Raw genomic sequence first — 6,000 nt, 5'->3', positions numbered from 1 at the left:
GGCTACGGGGTCCAGCGAGGAGTTGGCCCAGAGGTTGAAATCCCCAAGCACCGAAAGGTGTTTGATGTTTAGGGTATATGTGGGGATGAATTCAGTCAACGACATGAGAAGGTGCGTTTTTGGGCCTGGTGGTCTATAGCAAAGTAGCATATGGACCGTATCTTGGGGATTTGTTTGTAGCTGCAGAGTGAGGGTTTCCATGAATGGGAGCGAGTTTTGAAGGACTGGTTTGGTGATCGAGAGGTGAGTCTTGTGGATCACCGCCAGGCCCCCCCCTCTTTGCCCCACTCTGTTTTGCATTTGAATGCGATAATTTGCTGGCACCAATTCTGTTAGAATGGTGTTGCAGTCGGCTGTCAGCCAGCTTTCTGTGATGAAGAGGCAGTCTAGATCGTGTTGAAGGATGAAATCATAGATTTCTTGTCAGTGTTTTACTGCCGATCTTGTGTTGACCAAAGCACATATTATGCGCTTGGGCTGGGGTACCTGCGTGTAGTTTTTGACTGTTGATAGTCGATTTATTCTCAACAGTCGCTCATTCCTTAGAGCTTTTTTGGTGACAACTTGGAGTATAGAGGCAAATGGTTTTAGTTCCCGGATGGTTTCTGCAGAGTATTTTAGGTAACCCATGGTCGCAGAAAAAAACGCAGGGAAGTAATGTTGATTGGGGGGGTCTTATATGGTGATGGCAGAAGACTGTCCAAGTGAGCCGTCACTCGTTGAGTCTTCTCTCCCCGATTGGTCTAGAGGAAGGCGAAAAACCCCAGGCGTGCTGTGCCAATCTGCAGCGACCGGGGAAAAAAATTCCTTCCTGACCCCTCAACGGGCGATCGGTGCAATCCTGGATCAATTGCCTAGGGGGGATATGTACCCCTGTGTTAAACTATGGGAGTCCTGGTTGTTTGTGCTGTGTCTGCAGCAGCCGAGAGCTGGGAGGACCCTGCCTGGCTGCACTATCCCTGGGGAGAGCCGACTCGTTTGAGAGCGTCCTGCTCTCACTGTCCCTGGGGTGAGCAGACTAAGGTGAGAGCGTCTGCTGCACCGCTGAATCTATATATCAAGAGTTCCAACTTTACTAGCTGCAAGCTTGTTCTGGGTCAGTGATTGAAAAAAACTAATGAAGACTCCTGTCTTAACTCCTGTTTTAAACTCCTGGTTTTTAACTCAGGCACTTTTGTTCAAAGAATGCACTTCTGGTCAGAGAATACACATGTGAAGCCAACATCAACTGGGAGCCAGCTCCTATGGGACTTTGTACAGACACTTTATACTCACCTGTGAACAATTAAACACTCCCCTTAATTAGCAGAAAGGAAAAAGAAAAACAAAGCTGTTTAAAAAGTGTCAGAGAAAAAGAGGGGGAAAAATCAACCCTTGCAAGCAGAAGCAGTTAATAGCAAACTCCTGGTTTTTAACTCAGGCACTTTTGTTCAAAGAATGCACTTCTGGTCAGAGAATCCACATGTGAAGCCACCATCAACTGGGAGCCAGCCTGATGATTGGTCAAGCATGCACTATGACCCTGCATGCTTGGCCAATCACAGCTCCGTCAGTACAGAGAGCCGTAATTGGCCAAAGCCAGGGTGGCTTTGGCCAATTATGGCTCAGGGCTTTAGCACACGCCCCACACTATAAAAGGCAGCCTGCAAGGCATCCTCGTGTAGTGTGTTGTGGCGTTGTTAATAAAAAGATCAGTCAGTCAGAGAGAGAGAGACAGTGTCTTTTTTACTAGATAGATAGATAGATATATAGAGCAGGCAGGCTAGTCAGTTCAGTTAAATTGACAGTGTGTAGAGGATATATATACATCCCAGGAGTTGTACATATATTTATACACTGTATAGTTTAGCTAGATCAGCTATTCCTATTTGTCAGGCAGTAGATTGTGCTAGCTGCAGTGTTCTAACGTGTTGTATTGCCCGTGTGCTGTAAAGTTTGCACCTAAACGTACTTGGTGTTTACTGCACTTGTGCTGTTTAGTTTACACCTAGACGTACTTGGTGTTATTGCACTTGTGCTGTTTAGTTTGCACCTAAACGTACTTGGTGTTTACTGCACTTGTGCTGTTTAGTTTGCACCTAAACGTACTTGGTGTTACTGCACTTGTGCTGTTTAGTTTGCACCTAAACGTACTTGGTGTTACTGCACTTGTGCGGTTTAGTTTGCACCTAAACGTACTTGGTGTTACTGCACTTGTGCGGTTTAGTTTGCACCTAAACGTACTTGGTGTTACTGCACTTGTGCGGTTTAGTTTGCACCTAAACGTACTTGGTGTTTACTGCACTTGTGCTGTTTAGTTTGCACCTAAACGTACTTGGTGTTTACTGCACTTGTGCTGTTTAGTTTGCACCTAAACGCACTTGGTGTTACTGCACTTGTGCTGTTTAGTTTGCACCTAAATGTATTTGGTGTTACTGCACTTGTGCTGTTTAGTTTGCACCTAAACGTACTTGGTGTTACTGCACTTGTGCTGTTTAGTTTGCACCTAAATGTACTTGGTGTTACTGCACTTGTGCTGTTTAGTTTGCACCTAAACGTACTTGGTGTTACTGCACTTGTGCTGTTTAGTTTGCACCTAAACGTACTTGGTGTTACTGCACTTGTGCTGTTTAATTTGCACCTAAACGTACTTGGTGTTACTGCACTTGTGCCGTTTAGTTTGCACCTAAACGTACTTAGTGTTACTGCACTTGTGCTGTTTAGTTTGCACCTAAACGTACTTGGTGTTACTGCACTTGTGCTGTTTAGTTTGCACCTAAACGTACTTGGTGTTACTGCACTTGTGCTGTTTAGTTTGCACCTAAACATACTTGGTGTTTACTGCACTTGTGCTGTTTAGTTTGCACCTAAACGTACTTGGTGTTACTGCACTTGTGCTGCTTATTTTTATTTTTTTAACAATATTTTTTTATTAGAGTATTATCAAATTATACAACGCTGGTACATTAGATCATTTCAAAGGTATAAGAAGCAGTATAAAGGAATACATCTTACAGGAAGATATAGATATTGTACATATGAAGACTACATACTCTCTTTAAGGGTTGACCTCCAAAGGAGGTTATGCCTGACACCCCTTTCGGGGACAATTGTGAACAGGCTAGCTGCATTACCGAAACTACGTAGCCTATCCAGGGCCTTAACGAGGGTCCCTGGTGCATGACCATCTAGTAAGTGTTTCCAAAACACATTGACACCCACTTAGGGACTAACTAAGAAACAGTTTAACAATGATAGACATAAATTCAAAATGAACAGACAGAGGCATACCTAGGTACCGGGTCCTACCACTAGAAGGCAGAGCGTTTACACTTTATATATTTCATGAGGATCATAAGTGTGAGGGGGCATATTTAGATGACTTCCATATTTTCCAGTGCTTATGGAAGGTGTGGGATCTCCTTTCCATGTAAGCTAGCATTTTTTCCATTGTATATTGTGAGTTCACCCTAGAAATCAGCTGTGCAATGCTTGGTGCCTGTTGGGAGCGCCATTCTTTTGCTATCGAGATGCGGGCTGCAAATAGTATGTGCACAACAACTTTTCTCATTAGCGGTGGAAAATTCTCAATACCCAAGCTCAATAACGTAAATGCAGGGTTAAGCGTGTATTTTACCGACGAGACACCAACAATAATCGATTGTACCCTCTTCCAGAATCTTTGTATGATACTACAACTCCAAAAAATATGAATTAGGCTCCCTGATGACTGGCAGTTTCTCCAGCATAGTGGTGTGATAGAGCTGTTCATTTTATGTAACCTGACAGGGGTTAGGTACCATCTATGCAATAGCTTCTGTGCATTATCCCAGTGGTCCATACAGGCCGAAGATTTCCCATTGTATTTTATGGCTTCGTGCCACTGGTGTAATGGAAATTCCAGTTGCAGTTCTCCTTCCCATTTTAACATGTTAGGACTCTTACTCTGGACATATAGGGGAGACGCAAGTTTATAGAAGAGGGATATCCCTTTATGTTTGTTTGAGGGTTTGCTCCATAAGAAATCCCAAAGGACACTGGAGACGGGGAGACGACTAGACTCAGGGAGAAGTGGGCGGAGGACCTCGGGATGGAAATCTCAGGGCAACAATGGAGGCATGCCTGCACCCTCGCACACAAATGCTCAATTAGCACCAAACTCCAAGAAACGAGCTACAAACTCCTAACGCGTTGGTACCACACCCCAGACAGGCTTCATAAATGGAACCCACAGAGACCAGACACATGTTGGAGATGCCAGACGGAGAGAGGCACATTACTCCACATCTGGTGGAACTGCCCCTCGATCTCTGCCTTCTGGGAAAAGATACATCGCCTAATTAAACAAATTACAGAAACCAAACTAGTCTTAAACGCCGCCTGCAGCTTGCTACATTTGTCCACCTTCTCGCTGACACGATATAAGAAGTCCCTGACAATGCACCTCTTAAACGCAGCCAAATCCTTAATACCACTACACTGGAACTCTGCAAAGGTTCCGACCGTCTCAGACTGGCTCCACAGAGTCGCCGAGGTCTGTGAGATGGAAGATACCCTGGCTCAGGACAGGGGATCGGTCGAGAGCTTTCACGATACCTGGCAACACTGGTTCTTCTTTAGATACTCACGGGATTACGAGATGGCACTGACAGGGTAGTTACCTGGGAGGACCTCCTCAGCAACGTGGCCGTATACTGAATAGTACTGAGTCTCTTTACCCCCCCCCCCATCCTCTCCCCCCTCTTCCTCTGTCTCTCCTTCTCTTCATAACTTCATCTAATTCTTAACCTTCTCTATGAATGTTCGGATGTAGCGGTTCCAGCTAAATGTTCCTGTCTACATCTGACCCACAACGGAACTTGTTGATGCACTCGTAGTTGCAACGATATTTGAAGTTAAGTTGCCATTCAATGCATACAATACCGCAATGCTTATTTACTGTTCCAGAATGTATGGCACCCTAGTGGCATTGTTGCTATTGGGGAGCCAAGATGGTTAGAAATCACATTGTTTCTACTCGAATGTAAAACTTGATTTTTGGCAAACCCTTAAGTGTTCTCATCCAGCTGCGTCTGCGATGAAAAGCTCAATGTATGCATGATCTTTTTGTCATTACCTTTAAATCTCTCAATAAAAGACTTTGAATGAAAAAAAAAAAAAAGAAATCCCAAAGGGTCTGCGGAATTTCGATAGACCTCCTCCTATTGACCTTATTGTAGTGTTGAATTTGAAATATCCTATATTTGTCTACAGCGGTTTGATCACTCGGAGGAGGCGTAGAGTAGTGCGCCCCCATCTTTTTCCACGTTTTAACCGTGAAATTAGGAATGAGGTACTCGTATGCTGCTAGAAGAATTTGTAGAGTTTGGGTGGGTATATCGGTAAAGTGTATGTTAGTAAGGGCAGACCATGCATTCATAGTAGCTTGTATAGTCGGATAAGGCGGAGCAATTGGATTATGGTGTAGACTAGCCGATATCGTCAGCGCAGGGAGATCATGTGACCGCATGTTCTATTGTTGACCAACGGTTGTCAGTTTGGCAAGAGAACCAGTAGCGCATTTGGTCTAGAACCGCTGCTCTATAATACAATTGGGCGTTGGGTAGCCCCACTCCCCCCAGTCGTTTGGGCTTGTAGAGTTGTGCTAACGCACCCTGGGCTTCCTATTCCTCCAGATGAATTTTCTAAGTGAATTTTCCAGTTGTGTGAAGAATTTTTGTGGTATTGGGATGGGCAACGTCCTGAAGTGGTACAACAGCTTGGGTAATACTTGCATTTGATATGCTGCTATCCTTCCTAGCCACGAAAGGTGTAGAGCACCAATCTGAGTAAGCTCCGCCTCCACTTTAGTTAGAAGAGGGGGAAAGTTACTTGCATACATTTTATTTGAGGAGGCTGTAAGTTAGACACCCAGGTAGGTAATTGAGGGAGGGTCCCAATTGCAAGGGAAGTTATTTTTTAGGTTATTCTTTTCTTTTTGGGATAGGTTTAGCGTCAGAGCATGACATTTGATTGCATTGA

Source organism: Rana temporaria, chromosome 4 (assembly GCF_905171775.1).
Source record: "Rana temporaria chromosome 4, aRanTem1.1, whole genome shotgun sequence".
Taxonomy (NCBI): domain Eukaryota; kingdom Metazoa; phylum Chordata; class Amphibia; order Anura; family Ranidae; genus Rana; species Rana temporaria.
Note: the sequence above shows the minus strand (reverse complement) of the source record.